Source organism: Mustelus asterias, chromosome 2 (assembly GCF_964213995.1).
Source record: "Mustelus asterias chromosome 2, sMusAst1.hap1.1, whole genome shotgun sequence".
Lineage (NCBI taxonomy): Eukaryota > Metazoa > Chordata > Chondrichthyes > Carcharhiniformes > Triakidae > Mustelus > Mustelus asterias.
The window spans coordinates 14,440,599-14,461,363 of record NC_135802.1 but is presented as its reverse complement, the minus strand read 5'-3'; positions in this window follow the sequence as shown (position 1 = coordinate 14,461,363).

Sequence of the window (20,765 nt, the reverse complement as noted above, 5' to 3'; positions counted from 1 at the left end):
TCTCTCTCTCTCTACATGCTCTCCATCTCTGCACACTCTCTCTCTCTCCCTCTCTCTGCACACTCTCTCTCTCTCTACACACTCTCCATCTCTGCACACTCTCTCTCCCTCCCTCTCTCTGCACAGTCTCTCTCTCTCTGCACACTCTCTCTCTCTCGGCACACTCTCTCTCTGCACACACTCTCTCTCTCCCCCTCTCTCTGCACACTCTCTCTCTCTCTCTACACACTCTCTCTCCCTCTACACACTCTGTCTCTGCTCACTCTCTCTCTCTGCACACTCTCTCTCTCTGCACACTCTCTCTCTCGACACACTCTCTCTCTCAGCATTCTCCGTCTCTCTGCACACTCTCTCTCTCTGCACACTAGCTCTCTCTGCGCACTCTCTCTCTCTGCATACTCTCCATCTCTGCACACTCTCTCTGCACTCTCTCTCTCTCTCTCTACACACTCTCCAACCCTCGACACACTCTCCAACTCTCGACACACTCTCCATCTCTCTGCACACTCTCTCTCTCTGCACACTTTCTCTGTCTGCACACTCTCTCTCTCTCTCTGCACACTCTCTCCCTCTCTCTACACACTCTCCAACCCTCGACACACTCTCCAACTCTCGACGCACTCTCCATCTCTCTACACACTCTCTCTCTCTGCACACTTTCTCTGTCTGCACACTCTCTCTCTCTGCACACTCTCTCTTTCTGCACACTCTCTCCCTCTCTCTCCACTCCAACCCTCGACACACTCTCCATCTCTCTGCACACTCTCTCTCTCTACACACTCTCTCTCTCTCTGCACACTCTCTCTCTACACACTCTCTCTACACTCTCTCTCTCTACACACTCTCTCTCTACACACTCTCTCTCTTCACACACTCTCCCACTCTCTGCACACTCTCTCTCTCTCTCTACGTGCTCTCCATCTCTGCACACTCTCTCTCTCTCCCTCTCTCTGCACACACTCTCTCTCTCCCCCTCTCTCTGCACACTCTCTCTCTCTCTACACACTCTCCATCTCTGCACACTCTCTCTCCCTCCCTCTCTCTGCACAGTCTCTCTCTCTCTGCACACTCTCTCTCTCTCGACACACTCTCTCTCTGCACACTCTCTCTCTCTGCACACTCCCTCTCTCGGCACACTCTCTCCCACTCTCTGCACACTCTCTCTCTCTCTCTCTCTCTATACATGCTCTCCATCTCTGCACACTCTCTCTCTCTCCCTCTCTCTGCACACTCTCTCTGTCTGTCTGCACACTCTGTCTCTCTGCACACTCTCTCTCTCTGCACACTCTCTCCTTCTCTCCACACACTCTCCAACTCTCTGCACAATCTCCAACTCTCTACACACTCTCTCTCTCTGCACACTCTCTCCCTCTCTCGACACCCTCTCCATCTCTGCACACTATCTCTCTCTCCCTCTCTCTGCACACACTCTCTCTCTCTACACACTCTCCATCGCAGCACACTCTCTCTCTCCCCCTCTCTCTGCACACTCTCTCTCTCTCTCTACACACTCTCTCTCTCTGCACACTCTCTCTCTCTGCACACTCTCTCTCTCCACACTCTCTCTCTACACACTCTCGCTCTCTCCACACTCTCTCTCTCTACACACTCTCTCTCACTCTCTACACACTCTCCCTTTCTCTCCACACTCTCTCTCTCTCTCTACGCACTCTGTCTCTCTCTCTACGCACACTCTCTATCTCTGCACACTCTCTCTCGCTGCACACTCACTCTCTCGGCACACTCACTCTCTCTGCACACTCTCTCTCTCTACACACTCTCCATCTCTGCATACTCTCTCTCCCGCCCTCTCTCTGCACAGTCTCTCTCTCGCTGCACACTCTCTCTGCACACTACCTCTCTCTACATACTCTCCATCTCTGCACACTCTCTCTCTCTCCCTCCCTCTGCACTCTCTCTGTCTTTCTACACACTCTCCATCTCTGCACAGTCTCTCTCTTGCTGCTCACTCTCTCTCTCTGCACACTCTCTCTCTCTGCACACTCTCTCCTTCTCTCCACACACTCTCCAACTCTCTGCACAATCTCCAACTCTCTCCACACTCTCCAACTCTCGACGCACTCTCTCCCTCTCTCGACACACTCTCTCCCTCTCTCTACACACGCTCTCTCTCTTTCTACACACTCTCCATTTCTGCACACACTCTCTCTCTCCTTCTCTCTGCACACTCTCTCTCTCTCTCTACACACTCTCCATCTCTGCACACTCTCTCTCTCTGCACACTCTCTCTCTCTCTACACACTCTCTCTCTCTCCCTCTAAACACACTCTCTCTCTCTCTACACACTCTCTCTCTCCCTCTCTCTACACACTCTCTCTCTCCCTCTCTCTACACACTCTCTCTCCACACACTCTCCAACTCTCTACACTCTCTCCAATTCTCGACACACTCTCCAACTCTCGACACACTCTCCAACTCTCGACACACTCTCCAACTCTCGACACACTCTCCAACTCTCTACACACTCTCCAACTCTCTACACACTCTCCAACTCTCGACACACTCTCCAACTCTCGACACACTCTCCAACTCTCGACACACTCTCCAACTCTCTACACACTCTCTCTCTCTACACACTCTCCAACTCTCTACACACTTTCCAACTCTTGATACACTCTCCAACTCTCGACACACACTCCAACTCTCGACACACTCTCCAACTCTCTACACACTCTCCAACTCTCGACACACTCTCCAACTCTCTACACACTCTCTCTCTCTACACAATCTCCAACTCTCGATACACTCTTCAACTCTCGACACACTCTCCAACTCTCGACACACTCTCCAACTCTCTACACACTCTCCAACTCTCGACACACTCTCCAACTCTCGACACACTCTCCAACTCTCGACACACTCTCCAACTCTCTACACACTCTCCAACTCTCTACATACCCTCCAACTCTCGACACACTCTCCATCTCTCTACACACCTCTCCAACTCTCGACACACTCTCCAACTCTCGACACACTCTCCAACTCTCTACACACTCTCTCTCTCTACACACTCTCCAACTCTCTACACACTCTCCAACTCTTGATACACTCTCCAACTCTCGACACACTCTCCAACTCTCGACACACTCTCCAACTCTCGACACACTCTCCAGCTCTCGACACACTCTCCAACTCTCTACACACTCTCTCTCTCTACACAATCTCCAACTCTCGACACTCTTCAACTCTCGACACACTCTCCAACTCTCGACACACTCTCCAACTCTCGACACACTCTCCAACTCTCGACACACTCTCCAACTCTCGACACACTCTCCAACTCTCGACACACTCTCCAACTCTCTACACACTCTCCAACTCTCTACACACCCTCCAACTCTCGACACACTCTCCATCTCTCTACACACTCTGTCTCTCTCTACACACTCTCCATCTCTGCACACTCCCTCTCTCTCCCTCTCTCTGCACACTCTCTCTCGATGCACACTCTACACACTCTCCATCTCAGCACACTCCCTCTCTCTCCCACTCTCTGCACACACTCTCTCTTTGCACACTCTCTCTCTCTGCACACTCTCTCTGACTGCACACTCTCCCTCTCTCTGCAGACTCTCCTCTCTCTGCACACTCTCCCTCTCTCTGCACACACTCTCTCTCTGCACACTCTCTCCCTCTCTCGACACCCTCTCCATCTCTGCACACTCTCTCTCTCTCCCTCTCTCTGCACACTCTCCATCTCTGCACACTCTATCTCCCTCTCTCTGCACACTCTCTCTCTACACACTCTCGCTCTCTCCACACTCTCTCTCTCTACACACTCTCTCTCACTCTCTACACACTCTCCCTTTCTCTCCACACTCTCTCTCTCTCTCTACGCACTCTGTCTCTCTCTCTACGCACACTCTCTATCTCTGCACACTCTCTCTCGCTGCACACTCACTCTCTCGGCACACTCACTCTCTCTGCACACTCTCTCTCTCTACACACTCTCCATCTCTGCATACTCTCTCTCCCGCCCTCTCTCTGCACAGTCTCTCTCTCGCTGCACACTCTCTCTGCACACTACCTCTCTCTACATACTCTCCATCTCTGCACACTCTCTCTCTCTCCCTCCCTCTGCACTCTCTCTGTCTTTCTACACACTCTCCATCTCTGCACAGTCTCTCTCTCGCTGCTCACTCTCTCTCTCTGCACACTCTCTCTCTCTGCACACTCTCTCCTTCTCTCCACACACTCTCCAACTCTCTGCACAATCTCCAACTCTCTCCACACTCTCCAACTCTCGACGCACTCTCTCCCTCTCTCGACACACTCTCTCCCTCTCTCTACACACGCTCTCTCTCTTTCTACACACTCTCCATTTCTGCACACTCTCTCTCCTTCTCTCTGCACACTCTCTCTCTCTCTCTACACACTCTCCATCTCTGCACACTCTCTCTCTCTGCACACTCTCTCTCTCTCTACACACTCTCTCTCTCTCCCTCTAAACACACTCTCTCTCTCTACACACTCTCTCTCTCCCTCTCTCTACACACTCTCTCTCCACACACTCTCCAACTCTCTACACTCTCTCCAATTCTCGACACACTCTCCAACTCTCGACACACTCTCCAACTCTCGACACACTCTCCAACTCTCGACACACTCTCCAACTCTCTACACACTCTCCAACTCTCTACACTCTCTCCAACTCTCGACACACTCTCCAACTCTCGACACACTCTCCAACTCTCGACACACTCTCCAACTCTCTACACACTCTCTCTCTCTACACACTCTCCAACTCTCTACGCACTTTCCAACTCTTGATACACTCTCCAACTCTCGACACACTCTCCAACTCTCGACACACTCCAACTCTCTACACACTCTCCAACTCTCGACACACTCTCCAACTCTCTACACACTCTCTCTCTCTACACAATCTCCAACTCTCGATACACTCTCCAACTCTCGACACACTCTCCAACTCTCGACACACTCTCCAACTCTCTACACACTCTCCAACTCTCTACATACCCTCCAACTCTCGACACACTCTCCATCTCTCTACACACCTCGCCAACTCTCGACACACTCTCCAACTCTCGACACACTCTCCAACTCTCTACACACTCTCTCTCTCTACACACTCTCCAACTCTCTACACACTCTCCAACTCTTGATACATTTTCAACTCTCGACACACTCTCCAACTCTCGACACACTCTCCAACTCTCGACACACTCTCCAACTCTCGACACACTCTCCAACTCTCGACACACTCTCCAACTCTCTACACACTCTCTCTCTCTACACAATCTCCAACTCTCGACACACTCTCTCTCTCTGCACACTCTCTCTCTCTACACCCTCTCTCTCTACACACTCTCTCTCTACACACTCCCTCTCTCTACACACTCTCCAACTCTCGACACACTCTCTCTCTCTACACACTCTCTCTCTCTCTCTATACACTCTCTCTCTCTCTCTGCACACACTCTCTCTGTCTCTGCACACTCTCTCTCTCTGCACACTCTCTCTCTCTGCACACTCACTCTCTACACACTCTCTCTCTACACACTCTCGCTCTCTACACACTCTCTCTCGCTACACACTCTCTCTTTCTCTACGCACTCTCTCTCTCTCTACGCAGACTCTCTGTCTCTGCACACTCTCTATCTCTGCACACTCTCTATCTCTGCACACTCCCTCTCTCTCTCTGCACACTCTCTCTCTCGGCACACTCTCTCCCACTCTCTGCACACTCTCTCTCTCGGCACACTCTCTCCCACTCTCTGCACACTCTCTCTCTCTCTACATGCTCTCCATCTCTGCACACTCTCTCTCTCTCCCTCTCTCTGCACACTCTCTCTCTCTCTCTACACACTCTCCATCTCTGCACACTCTCTCTCCCTCCCTCTCTCTGCACAGTCTCTCTCTCTCTGCACACTCTCTCTCTCTCTACACACTCTCTCTCTGCACACTCTCTCTCTCTGCACACTCCCTCTCTCGGCACACTCTCTCCCACTCTCTGCACACTCTCTCTCTCTCTCTCTATACATGCTCTCCATCTCTGCACACACTCTCTCTCTCCCTCTCTGCACACTCTCTCTCTCTGTCTGTCTGCACACTCTGTCTCTCTGCACACTCTCTCTCTGCACACTCTCTCCTTCTCTCCACACACTCTCCAACTCTCTGCACAATCTCCAACTCTCTACACACTCTCTCTCTCTGCACACTCTCTCCCTCTCTCGACACCCTCTCCATCTCTGCACACTCCCTCTCTCTCCCTCTCTCTGCACACACTCTCTCTCTCTACACACTCTCCATCGCAGCACACTCTCTCTCTCCCCCTCTCTCTGCACACTCTCTCTCTCTCTCTACACACTCTCTCTCTCTGCACACTCTCTCTCTCTGCACACTCTCTCTCTCCACACTCTCTCTCTACACACTCTCGCTCTCTCCACACTCTCTCTCTCCACACACTCTCTCTCTCTCTACACACTCTCCCTTTCTCTCCACACTCTCTCTCTCTCTCTACGCACTCTGTCTCTCTCTCTACGCACACTCTCTATCTCTGCACACTCTCTCTCGCTGCACACTCACTCTCTCGGCACACTCTCTCTCTCTGCACACTCTCTCTCTCTACGCACTCTCCATCTCTGCACACTCTCTCTCTCCCTCCCTCTGCACACTCTCTCTCTCTCCACACACTCTCCATCTCTGCATACTCTCTCTCCCTCCCTCTCTCTGCACAGTCTCTCTCTCGCTGCACACTCTCTCTGCACACTCCCTCTCTCTACATACTCTCCATCTCTGCACACTCTCTCTCTCTCCCTCCCTCTGCACTCTCTCTCTCTTTCTACACACTCTCCATCTCTCCACAGTCTCTCTCTCGCTGCTCACTCTCTACACACTCTCTCCCTACACACTCTCGCTCTCTACACACTCTCTCTCGCTACACACTCTCTCTTTCTCTACGCACTCTCTCTCTCTCTCTCTACGCAGACTCTCTGTCTCTGCACACTCTCTATCTCTGCACACTCTCTATCTCTGCACACTCCCTCGCTCTCTCTGCACACTCTATCTCTCTGCACACTCTCTCTCTCTGCACACTCTCTCTGCCTGCACACTCCCTCTCTCTACACACCCTCCATCTCTGCACACTCGCTCTCCCTCCCTCTCTCTGCACAGTCTATCGCTCGCTGCACACTCTCTCTCTCTGCACACTCCCTCTCTCTCCCTCTCTCTGCACACTCTCTCTCTCTCTGCACACTCTCTCTCTCTACACACTCTCTCTCTGCACACTCTCTCTCTCTGCACACTCTCTCTCTCTGCACACTCTCTCTCTCGGCACACTCTCTCCCACTCTCTGCAGGCTCTCTCTCTCTCTCTCTACACACTCTCCATCTCTGCACACTCTCTCTCCCTCCCTCTCTCTGCACAGTCTCTCTCTCTCTGCACACTCTCTCTCTCTCGGCACACTCTCTCTCTGCACACACTCTCTCTCTCCCCCTCTCTCTGCACAATCTCTCTCTCTCTCTACACACTCTCTCTCTCTCTACACACTCTGTCTCTGCTCACTCTCTCTCTCTGCACACTCTCTCTCTCTGCACACTCTCTCTCCCTCCCACTCTCTGCACAGTCTCTCTCTCTCTGCACACTCTCTCTCTCTCGACACACTCTCTCTCTGCACACTCTCTCTCTCTGCACACTCCCTCTCTCGGCACACTCTCTCCCACTCTCTGCACACTCTCTCTCTCTCTCTCTCTATACATGCTCTCCATCTCTGCACACTCTCTCTCTCTCCCTCTCTCTGCACACTCTCTCTCTCTGTCTGTCTGCACACTCTGTCTCTCTGCACACTCTCTCTCTCTGCACACTCTCTCCTTCTCTCCACACACTCTCCAACTCTCTGCACAATCTCCAACTCTCTACACACTCTCTCTCTCTGCACACTCTCTCCCTCTCTCGACACCCTCTCCATCTCTCCACACTATCTCTCTCTCCCTCTCTCTGCACACACTCTCTCTCTCTACACACTCTCCATCGCAGCACACTCTCTCTCTCCCCCTCTCTCTGCACACTCTCTCTCTCTCTCTACACACTCTCTCTCTCTGCACACTCTCTCTCTCCACACTCTCTCTCTACACACTCTCGCTCTCTCCACACTCTCTCTCTCTACACACTCTCTCTCTCTCTCTACACACTCTCCCTTTCTCTCCACACTCTCTCTCTCTCTCTACGCACTCTATCTCTCTCTCTACGCACACTCTCTATCTCTGCACATTCTCTCTCGCTGCACACTCACTCTCTCTGCACACTCTCTCTCTCTGCACACTCTCTCTCTCTACGCACTCTCCATCTCTGCACACTCTCTCTCTCCCTCCCTCTGCACACTCTCTCTCTCTCTACACACTCTCCATCTCTGCATACTCTCTCTCCCTCCCTCTCTCTGCACAGTCTCTCTCTCGCTGCACACTCTCTCTGCACACTCCCTCTCTCTACATACTCTCCATCTCTGCACACTCTCTCTCTCTCCCTCCCTCTGAACTCTCTCTCTCTTTCTACACACTCTCCATCTCTGCACAGTCTCTCTCTCGCTGCTCACTCTCTCTCTCTGCACACTCTCTCTCTCTGCACACTCTCTCCTTCTCTCCACAAACTCTCCAACTCTCTGCTCAATCTCCAACTCTCTACACACTCTCCAACTCTCGACGCACTCTCTCCCTCTCTCGACACACTCTCTCCCTCTCTCTACACACGCTCTCTCTCTTTCTACACACTCTCCATTTCTACACACACTCTCTCTCTCCTTCTCTCTGCACACTCTCTCTCTCTCTCTACCCACTCTCCATCTCTGCACACTCTCTCTCTCTCTGCACACTCTCTCTCTCTATACACACACTCTCTCTCTCCCTCTACACACACTCTCTCTCTCTACACACTCTCTCTCTCCCTCTCTCTACACACTCTCTCTCTCCCTCTCTCTACACACTCTCTCTCCACACACTCTCCAACTCTCAACACTCTCTCCAACTCTCGACACACTCTCCAACTCTCGACACACTCTCCAACTCTCGACACACTCTCCAACTCTCGACACACTCTCCAACTCTCGACACACTCTCCAACTCTCTACACACTCTCCAACTCTCTACACACTCTCCAACTCTCTACACACTCTCCAACTCTCGACACACTCTCCAACTCTCTACACACTCTCCAACTCTCGACACACTCTCCAACTCTCAACACACTCTCCAACTCTCTACACACTCTCTCTCTCTACACACTCTCCAACTCTTTGCACACTCACCAACTCTTGATACACTCTCCAACTCTCGACACACTCTCCAACTCTCGACACACTCTCCAACTCTCTACACACTCTTCAACTCTTGACACACTCTCCAACTCTCTACACACTCTCTCTCTACACAATCTCCAACTCTCGACACACTCTTCAACTCTCGACACACTCTCCAACTCTCGACACACTATCCAACTCTCTACACACTCTCCAACTCTCGACACACTCTCCAACTCTCGACACACTCTCCAACTCTCGACACACTCTCCAACTCTCTACACACTCTCCAACTCTCTACATACCCTCCAACTCTCGACACACTCTCCATCTCTCTAAACACTCTCCAACTCTCGACACACTCTCCAACTCTCGACACACTCTCCAACTCTCTACACACTCTCTCTCTCTACACACTCTCCAACTCTCTCCACACTCTCCAACTCTTGATACACTCTCCAACTCTCGACACACTCTCCAACTCTCGACACACTCTCCAACTCTCTCCACACTCTCCAACTCTCGACACACTCTCCAAGTCTCTACACACTCTCTCTCTCGACACAATCTCCAACTCTCGACACACTCTTCAACTCTCGACACACTCTCCAACTCTCGACACACTCTCCAACTCTCGACACACTCTCCAACTCTCGACACACTCTCCAACTCTCGACACACTCTCCAACTCTCTACACACTCTCCAACTCTCTACACACCCTCCAACTCTCGACACACTCTCCATCTCTCTACGCACTCCCTCTCTCTCCCTCTCTCTGCACACTCTCTCTCTATGCACACTCTACACACTCTCCATCTCTGCACACTCCCTCTCTCTCCCTCTCTCTGCACACACTCTCTCTTTGCACACTCTCTCTCTCTGCACACTCTCTCTGACTGCACACTCTCCCTCTCTCTGCAGACTCTCCTCTCTCTGCACACTCTCCCTCTCTCTGCACACACTCTCTCTCTGCACACTCTCTCCCTCTCTCGACACCCTCTCCATCTCTGCACACTCTCTCTCTCTCCCTCTCTCTGCACACTCTCCATCTCTGCACACTCTCTCTCTCTCCTTCTCTCTGCACACTCTCTCTCTGCACACACTCTCTCCCCCTCTCTCTGCACACTCTCTCTCCCTGCACACTCGCTCTCCCTGCACACTCTCTCTCTCTGCACATTCTCTGCCTCTCTCTACATACTCTCCATCTCTCTGCACACTCTCTCACTCGACACACTCTCTCTCTCTGCACACTGTCTCTCTCTACACTCTCTCTCTCTACACACTCTCTCTCTACACACTCCCTCTCTCTACACACACACCCTCTCTCGACACACTCTCTCTCTCTACACGCTCTCTCTCTCTATACACTCTCTCTCTCTCTGCACACACTCTCTCTCTCTCTGCACACTCTCTCGCTCTGCACACTCTCTCTCTCTGCACACTCTCTCTCTCTCTGCACACTCCCACTCTCTCCTCACACTCCTTCTCTCTACATACACTCCCTCTCTCTACACACTCTCTCTCTCTGCACACTCACTCTCTCTGCACACTCTCTCTCTACACACTCTCGCTCTCTACACACACTCTCTCGCTACACACTCTCTCTTTCTCTACGCACTCTCTCTCTCTCTCTACGCAGACTCTCTGTCTCTGCACACTCTCTATCTCTGCACACTCCCTCTCTCTCTCTGCACACTCTATCTCTCTGCACACTCTCTCTCTCTGCACACTCTCTCTGCCTGCACACTCCCTCTCTCTACACACCCTCCATCTCTGCACACTCGCTCTCCCTCCCTCTCTCTGCACAGTCTCCCGCTCACTGCACACTCTCTCTCTCTGCACACTCCCTCTCTCTCCCTCCCTCTGCACACTCTCTCTCTCTCTGCACACTCTCTCTCTCTACACACTCTCTCTCTGCACACTCTCTCTCTCTGCACACTCTCTCTCTGCACACTCTCTCTCTCGGCACACTCTCTCCCACTCTCTGCACACTCTCTCTCTCTCTACATGCTCTCCATCTCTGCACACTCTCTCTCCCTCCCTCTCTCTGCACAGTCTCTCTCTCTCTGCACACTCTCTCTCTCTCGGCACACTCTCTCTCTGCACACACTCTCTCTCTCCCCCTCTCTCTGCACATTCTCTCTCTCTCTCTACACACTCTCTCTCTCTCTCTACACACTCTGTCTATGCTCACTCTCTCTCTCTGCACACTCTCTCTCTCTGCACACTCTCTCTCTCGACACACTCTCTCTCTCAGCATTCTCTCTCTCTCTGCACACTCTCTCTCTCTGCACACTAGCTCTCTCTGCACACTCTCTCTCTCTGCATACTCTCCATCTCTGCACACTCTCTCTCTCTCTCTGCACTCTCTCTCTCTCTCTCTACACACTCTCTCTCTCTGCACACTTTCTCTGTCTGCACACTCTCTCTCTCTCTCTCTGCACACTCTCTCCCTCTCTCTACACACTCTCCAACCCTCGACACACTCTCCAACTCTCGACACACTCTCCATCTCTCTGCACACTCTCTCTCTACACACACTCTCTCTCTGCACACTTTCTCTGTCTGCACACTCTCTCTCTCTGCACACTCTCTCTTTCTGCACACTCTCTCCCTCTCTCTACACACTCTCCAACCCTCGACACACTCTCCAACTCTCGACACACTCTCCATCTCTCTGCACACTCTCTCTCTCTACACACTCTCTCTCTCTCTGCACACTCTCTCTCTCTACACACTGTCTCTCTCTGCACACACTCTCCCACTCTCTGCACACTCTCTCTCTCTCTACATGCTCTCCATCTCTGCACACTCTCTCTCTCTCCCTCTCTCTGCACACTCTCCATCGCTGCACACTCTCTCTCTGCACACACTCTCTCTCTCCCCCTCTCTCTGCACACTCTCTCTCTCTCTACACACTCTCCATCTCTGCACACTCTCTCTCCCTCCCTCTCTCTGCACAGTCTCTCTCTCTCTGCACACTCTCTCTCTCTCTACACACTCTCTGCACACTCTCTCTCTCTCTACACACTCTCCATCTCTGCACACTCTCTCTCCCTCCCTCTCTCGGCACACTCTCTCCCACTCTCTGCACACTCTCTATCTCTCTCTCTATACATGCTCTCCATCTCTGCACACTCTCTCTCCCTCTCTCTGCACACTCTCTCTCTCTGTCTGTCTGCACACTCTGTCTCTCTGCACACTCTCTCTCTCTGCACACTCTCTCCTTCTCTCCACACACTCTCCAACTCTCTGCACAATCTCCAACTCTCTACACACTCTCTCTCTCTGCACACTCTCTCCCTCTCTCGACACACTCTCCATCTCTCCACACTATCTCTCTCTCCCTCTCTCTGCACACACTCTCTCTCTCTACACACTCTCCATCGCAGCACACTCTCTCTCTCCCCCTCTCTCTGCACACTCTCTCTCTCTCTCTACACACTCTCTCTCTCTGCACACTCTCTCTCTCTGCACACTCTCTCTCTCCACACTCTCTCTCTACACACTCTCGCTCTCTCCACACACTCTCTCTCTACACACTCTCTCTCTCTCTCTACACACTCTCCCTTTCTCTCCACACTCTCTCTCTCTCTCTACGCACTCTGTCTCTCTCTCTACGCACACTCTCTATCTCTGCACACTCTCTCTCGCTGCACACTCACTCTCTCTGCACACTCTCTCTCTCTGCACACTCTCTCTCTCTACGCACTCTCCATCTCTGCACACTCTCTCTCTCCCTCCCTCTGCACACTCTCTCTCTCTCTACACACTCTCCATCTCTGCATACTCTCTCTCCCTCCCTCTCTCTGCACAGTCTCTCTCTCGCTGCACACTCTCTCTGCACACTCCCTCTCTCTACATACTCTCCATCTCTGCACACTCTCTCTCTCTCCCTCCCTCTGCACTCTCTCTCTCTTTCTACACACTCTCCATCTCTGCACAGTCTCTCTCTCGCTGCTCACTCTCTCTCTGCACACTCTCTCTCTGCACACTCTCTCCTTCTCTCCACACACTCTCCAACTCTCTGCACAATCTCCAACTCTCTACACACTCTCCAACTCTCGACACACTCTCCAACTCTCGACACACTCTCCAACTCTCTACACACTCTCCAACTCTCGACACACTCTCCAACTCTCTACACACTCTCTCTCTCTACACAATCTCCAACTCTCGACACACTCTTCAACTGTCGACACACTCTCCAACTCTCTACACACTCTCCAACACTCGACACACTCTCCAACTCTCGACACACTCTCCAACTCTCGACACACTCTCCAACTCTCGACACACTCTCCAACTCTCTACACACTCTCCAACTCTCTACATACCCTCCAACTCTCGACACACTCTCCATCTCTCTGCACACTCTCCAACTCTCGACACACTCTCCAACTCTCGACACACTCTCCAACTCTCTACACACTCTCTCTCTCTCTACACACTCTCCAACTCTCTACACACTCTCCAACTCTTGATACACTCTCCAACTCTCGACACACTCTCCAACTCTCGACACACTCTCCAACTCTCTCCACACTCTCCAACTCTCGACACACTCTCCAACTCTCTACACACTCTCTCTCTCTACACAATCTCCAACTCTCGACACACTCTTCAACTCCCGACACACTCTCCAACTCTCGACACACTCTCCAACTCTCTACACACTCTCCAACTCTCTACACACTCTCCAACTCTCGACACACTCTCCAACTCTCGACTCACTCTCCAACTCTCGACACACTCTCCAACTCTCGACACACTCTCCAACTCTCTACACACTCTCCAACTCTCTACACACCCTCCAACTCTCGACACACTCTCCATCTCTCTACACACTCTGTCTCTCTCTACACACTCTCCATCTCTGCACACTCCCTCTCTCTCCCTCTCTCTGCACACTCTCCATCTCTGCACACTCTCTCTCTCTCTCCCTCTCTCTGCACTCTCTCTCTGCACACACTCTCTCCCCCTCTCTCTGCACACTCTCTCTCCCTGCACACGAGCTCTCTCTGCACACTCTCTCTCTCTCTGCACATTCTCTGCCTCTCTCTACATACTCTCCATCTCTCTGCACACTCTCTCTCTCTACACACTCTCTCTCTCTGCACACTGTCTCTCTCTACACTCTCTCTCTCTACACACTCTCTCTCTACACACTCCCTCTCTCTACACACACTCCCTCTCTCGACACACTCTCTCTCTCTACACACTCTCTCTCTCTACACACTCTCTCTCGCTACACACTCTCTCTTTCTCTACGCACTCTCTCTCTCTCTCTATGCAGACTCTCTGTCTCTGCACACTCTCTATCTCTGCACACTCTCTATCTCGGTACACTCCCTCTCTCTCTCTGCACACTCTATCTCTCTGCACACTCTCTCTCTCTGCGCACGCTCTCTGCCTGCACACTCCCTCTCTCTACACACCCTCCATCTCTGCATACTCGCTCTCCCTCCCTCTCTCTGCACAGTCTCTCGCTCGCTGCACACTCTCTCTCTGCACACTCCCTCTCTCTCCCTCCCTCTGCACACTCTCTCTCTCTCTGCACACTCTCTCTCTCTACACACTCTCTCTCTGCACACTCTCTCTCTCTGCACACTCTCTCGGCACACTCTCTCCCACTCTCTGCACACTCTCTCTCTCTCTCTACATGCTCTCAATCTCTGCACACTCTCTCTCCCTCCCTCTCTCTGCACAGTCTCTCTCTCTCTGCACACTCTCTCTCTCTCGACACACTCTCTCTCTGCACACACTCTCTCTCTCCCCCTCTCTCTGCACACTCTCTCTCTCTACACTCTCTCTCTCTCTCTACACACTCTGTCTCTGCTCACTCTCTCTCTCTGCACACTCTCTCTCTTGACACACTCTCTCTCTCAGCATTCTCTCTCTCTCTGCACACTCTCTCTCTCTGCACACTAGCTCTCTCTGCACACTCTCTCTCTCTGCATACTCTCCATCTCTGCACACTCTCTCTCTCTCTGCACTCTCTCTCTCTCTCTCTCTACACACTCTCTCTCTCTGCACACTTTCTCTGTCTGCACACTCTCTCTCTCTGCACACTCTCTCTCTCTGCACACTCTCTCCCTCTCTCTCCACACTCTCCAACCCTCGACACACTCTCCAACTCTCGACACACTCTCCATCTCTCTGCACACTCTCTCTCTCTACACACTCTCTCGCTCTGCACACTTTCTCTGTCTGCACACTCTCTCTCTCTGCACACTCTCTCTCTCTGCACACTCTCTCCCTCTCTCTACACACTCTCCAACCCTCGACACACTCTCCAACTCTCGACACACTCTCCATCTCTCTGCACACTCTCTCTCCCTCTACACACTCTCTCTCTCTCTGCACACTCTCTCTCTCTACACACTCTCTCTACACTCTCTCTCTCTACACACTCTCTCTCTACACACTCTCTCTCTCTGCACACACTCTCCCACTCTCTGCACACTCTCTCTCTCTCTCTACATGCTCTCCATCTCTGCACACTCTCTCTCTCTCCCTCTCTCTGCACACTCTCCATCGCTGCACACCCTCTCTCTGCACACTCTCTCTCTCTCTACACACTCTCCATCTCTGCACACTCTCTCTCCCTCCCTCTCTCTGCACAGTCTCTCTCTCTCTGCACACTCTCTCTCTCTCTCTACACACACTCTCTCTGCACACTCTCTCTCTGCACACTCTCTCTCTCGGCACACTCTCTCCCACTCTCTGCACACCCTCTCTCTCTCTACATGCTCTCCATCTCTGCACACTCTCTCTCTCTCCCTCTCTCTGCACACTCTCTCTCTCTGTCTGTCTGCACACTCTGTCTCTCTGCACACTCTCTCTCTCTGCGCACTCTCTCTCTGCACACTCTCTCTCTCTCTACACACTCTCTCTCTCTGCATACTCTCTCTCTCTGCACAGTCTCTCTCTCTGTACATTCTCTGCCTCTCTCTACATACTCTCCATCTCTGCACACACTCTCTCTCTCCCTCTCTCTGTACACTCTCTCTCTCTCTACACACACTCCATCTCTGCACACTCTCTCTCTCTCTGCACACTCTCTCTCTCTCTCCACACTCTCTCTCTGTACACTCTCTCTCTCTGCACACACTCTCTCTCTCTGCACACACTCTCTCTCTCCCTCTCTCTGTACACTCTCTCTCTCTCTACACACACTCCATCTCTGCACACTCTCTCTCTCTCTGCACACTCTCTCTCTCTCTCCACACTCTCTCTCTGTACACTCTCTCTCTCTGCACACTCTCTCTCTCTCTCCACACTCTCTCTCTGTACACTCTCTCTCTCTGCACACACTCTCTCTCTCTGCACACACTCTCTCTCTCTTCATACTCTCTCTCTCTACACACCCCCCCTCTCTCTACACACTCCCCCTCTCTCTACGCACTCTCTCTCTCTGCTCACTTTCTCTCTCTCTACACACTCTCTCTCTCTCTCTTCACCTCTCTCTCTATACACTGTGGTGAACCATCTTTGGTTCCCACCAGGTAGTACTGAGCCAGGGTCTGGTCAGTACTACGAGTCTGTATATATGTTGCTGTTGGGATTAGGGATGGGTTGTTCTACTTGTTACTGTTGGGGTTAGGGTTGGGCTGTTACACCTTGTATTATAGTTATTATGGTACATCCCAGTCGGACTCCGCCTCCTGGGAGAGGTATAAAGATCACTGCTCTGTCTGGGACCCCTCAGTCTGGGATCGTGTACTATATATGGTAGCTTCGTTGTAATAGTAAATAAAAGCCTTTATTTCCTTGAGCATCTCAAGCCTCGTGAGTTATATCGCGCATCAATTTTATTTACTATTAATTGAACTCTCGTCGTTAAAAAAAAAGGAAAACGATAGAGTATGGAGCAAATGTTAAAACCCGAACGTCTTACACTGGACCCACGTGCGGCGGGCGCCTCCAACACCTTCGACCACTGGTTGAAATGTTTTCAGGACTACCTGGCAGCCTCCGCAGTGGTCACCACAGACGACGACAGACTCCGGGTCCTCCACGCGAGGGTAAGCAACGCTGTATATTTAGCGATCCGTGCGGCCACCGACTACAAAGGGGCTCTCGAGCTTCTTAAGAAGCGCTACATTAAACCGCCAAACGAGATGCATGCTCGATATCTTTTAGCCACTCGACGACGGCAGCCCGGCGAAACGACGGAACAGTACGCGTGCGAGCTCCTACAGCTCGCCAGGGGCTGTAACTGCAAAGCAGTGTCGGCAGACCAGAATACGAATGACCTCGCTCGAGATGCGTTTGTGGCAGGAATCGGATCATCTTATATCCGACTCAGACTGTTGGAGCAAGGTAATCTTGATCTCACTAAGTCAATAGAACTAGCGGATACGTTGGAGACGGCCTCCAAAAGCCTAGCGTTGTATCCCGAAGGCCACGTGGAGTCAGCGTGGCAGGAGCAGTCGCAGATCCCACCTCGTCCCTCGGGTCCGAAAAGCTGTGTGATGGCGTGCCCACACTCGGGCCTGACGACGGCAGCAGCTCCAGGCGGCCCGCGGTGTTACTTCTGTGGGGGAGTGAAGCACACTCGGCAGCGATGCCCCGCTAAAGCGGTGTTGTGCTCCGCCTGCGGCAAGAAGAGGCATTATTCGAAGGTAAGTCGATCCAAACTTACTTCCAGGAACAGCAGTGCGGCCTGCGACTCCCCGGAGCCGGGTTCCTCGTCGTCAGCATCGTCGAGGGTTCCTTCCACGTGCGAGGCCAGGACGCAGCCATTACAGACGACGGAGTCGCAAGAGACGCGCGACCACCAGGGGTCGCTGATTTTGGCACCATCGCCCACGTGCGACCTATGGGAGCAGCCATTTTGGTCGGCACCGACCGCGAACGACCAGCAGGGGTCATCTTCATCCGTCTCAGCTGCCTGCAGTGGCGCTCACGAACCAACGGTGGCGTTGATCATCCTGGACCAGGCAAAGCCTCACAGACTCGACAAGTCCATGATGGACATACAGGTAAACAAACGCACGATTTATTGTCTGTTTGACAGCGGGAGCACGGAGAGTTTTATTCACCCAGACGCTGTGAAGCGGTCTGGCCTCCAGATCCAACCTGTCAAGCAGACAGGTTGGATCTGGCATTGGATTTCGATGGCATCAAGGTCCCGGTCTGTCACCGTGCTAGGGAGTTGCGTGGTAAATTTAACGGTGCAGGGCACGGTTTACGAGAGCTTTAAGCTCCTGGTGTTACCGCACCTTTGCGCGCCAATACTCCTCGGACTAAATTTCATGGTCCACTTGAGGAGTGTAACCCTATAGTACGATGGGCCACTCCCTCCGCTTTCAGTGGGAGAACAGCAGCCTCCAAATTGCCCAACGCACCCCGCCTGTAGCCTCTCGACGCTGAAGATTACCACACCCTCCCTATTCCAGAATCTTGTGCCAGGCTGCAAGCCCATCGCGACTAAGAGTAGGCGTTACAGTGCTGAGGATCGGATCTTCATTCGATCTGAGGTTCAGCGGCTCCTCAAGGAAGGGATCATACAACCTAGCGCTAGTCCTTGGAGAGCGCAGGTCGTGGTGGTCAAGAGTGGGAACAAACCCCGGATGGTCATTGACTATAGTCAGACCATTAATAGATACACGCAGCTGGATGCGTATCCTCTCCCGCGCATATCTGACATGGTCAACCAGATTGCGCAGTACCGGGTGTTCTCCACCATAGACCTAAAGTCTGCCTACCACCAACTCCCCATTCGCCCAGAGGACCGACAATACACGGCTTTTGAGGCGGATGGTCGCTTGTACCATTTTCTAAGGGTGCCTTTTGGTGTCACCAATGGGGTCTCGGTCTTCCAGCGTGCTATGGACCGAATGGTGGACCATAACAGACTGCGGGCTACCTTCCCGTACCTGGATAATGTCACCATCTGCGGCCATGACCAGCAGGACCACGACACAAATCTCCTGAATTTCCTATGCACTGCATCTCGCCTGAACCTGACCTACAACAGGGAGAAATGTGTGTTTCGTACGCGCCGTTTAGCCATCCTAGGATACGTGGTGGAAAACGGGGTCATTGGCCCTGATCCAGACCGTATGCGTCCCCTCCTTGAACTTCCCCTGCCCACTAGCGTAAAAGCACTGAGAAGATGCTTAGGCTTCTTCTCTTACTACGCACTGTGGGTTCCCAATTACGCGGACAAAGCCTGTCCGCTCATCAAGTCTACCTCTTTTCCCCTAGCACCAGAGGCTCGTTTGGCCTTTGATAAACTAAAAGCCGACATCGCGAAAGCCACGATGCACGCTGTTGATGAGTCCATCCCTTTCAGGTGGAGAGCGATGCATCTGATTTTGCCCTGGCCGCCACACTTAACCAGGCGGGCAGGCCCATCGCCTTTTTCTCTCGCACCCTCCAAGGCCCCGAAATTCGACATTCAGCGGTGGAAAAGGAGGCCCAGGCCATTGTGGAGGCCGTCAGGCACTGGCGCCATTACTTGGCGGGAAAACGGTTCACCCTGATCACAGAACAGCGGTCCGTGGCGTTCATGTTCCATAACACGTTATGGGGCAAGATCAAGAACGACAAGATCTTGAGGTGGAGAATCGAACTCTCCACCTATAATTACGACATCATGTATCGTCCAGGGAAACTCAACAAGCCCTCGGATGCCCTGTCGCGTGGAACATGCGCCAGTATGCAGGAGGACCGTTTGCAGGCTCTCCACAATGACCTCTGCCATCCTGCGGTCACTCGGCTCTACCACTTCGTAAAAGCCCGGAATCTACCCTACTCGGTGGAGGATGTCAGGTCCATAACTAGAAGCTGCCGGGTATGCGCGGAATGCAAACCGCACTTTTACCGACCTGACAGGGCACAACTCGTTAAGGCCACTCGTCCCTTCGAGAGACTGAGTGTCGATTTTAAGGGCCCCCTTCCCTCAACAGATCGGAATGTGTACTTCCTCAACATCATTGATGAGTACTCGAGAATTCCTTTTGTCATTCCCTGCTCTGATACAACCGCTGCCACGGTTATCAAGGCATTTCGTGATCTTTTCACCCTGTTCGGGTACCCCTGCTACATCCACAGCGATAGGGGCTCGTCGTTCATGAGCGATGACTTGAGGCAATTCCTGCTCTCATACGGGATTGCCTCTAGTAGGACCACGAGCTACAACCCTAGGGGTAACGGACAGGTGGAACGTGAGAATGCTACAGTCTGGAAGGCTGTCTTACTGGCGTTGAAGTCAAAAGGTCTTCCAGTCTCCCGTTGGCAAGAGGTGCTCCCTGTTGCGCTCCATTCCATACGCTCATTCCTGTGTACGGCAACCAACGCTACTCCCCATGAGAGGCTGTTTTCATTCCCTCGGAAGTCTTCCTCGGGGACCTCATTACCGTCTTGGTTGACGTACTCAGGACCTGTCCTCCTGCAGCGACATGTAAGGGCCCGCAAGTCCGACCCTTTGGTTGAACAGGTCCATCTCCTCCACGCCAACCCTCAGTATGCCTATGTGGC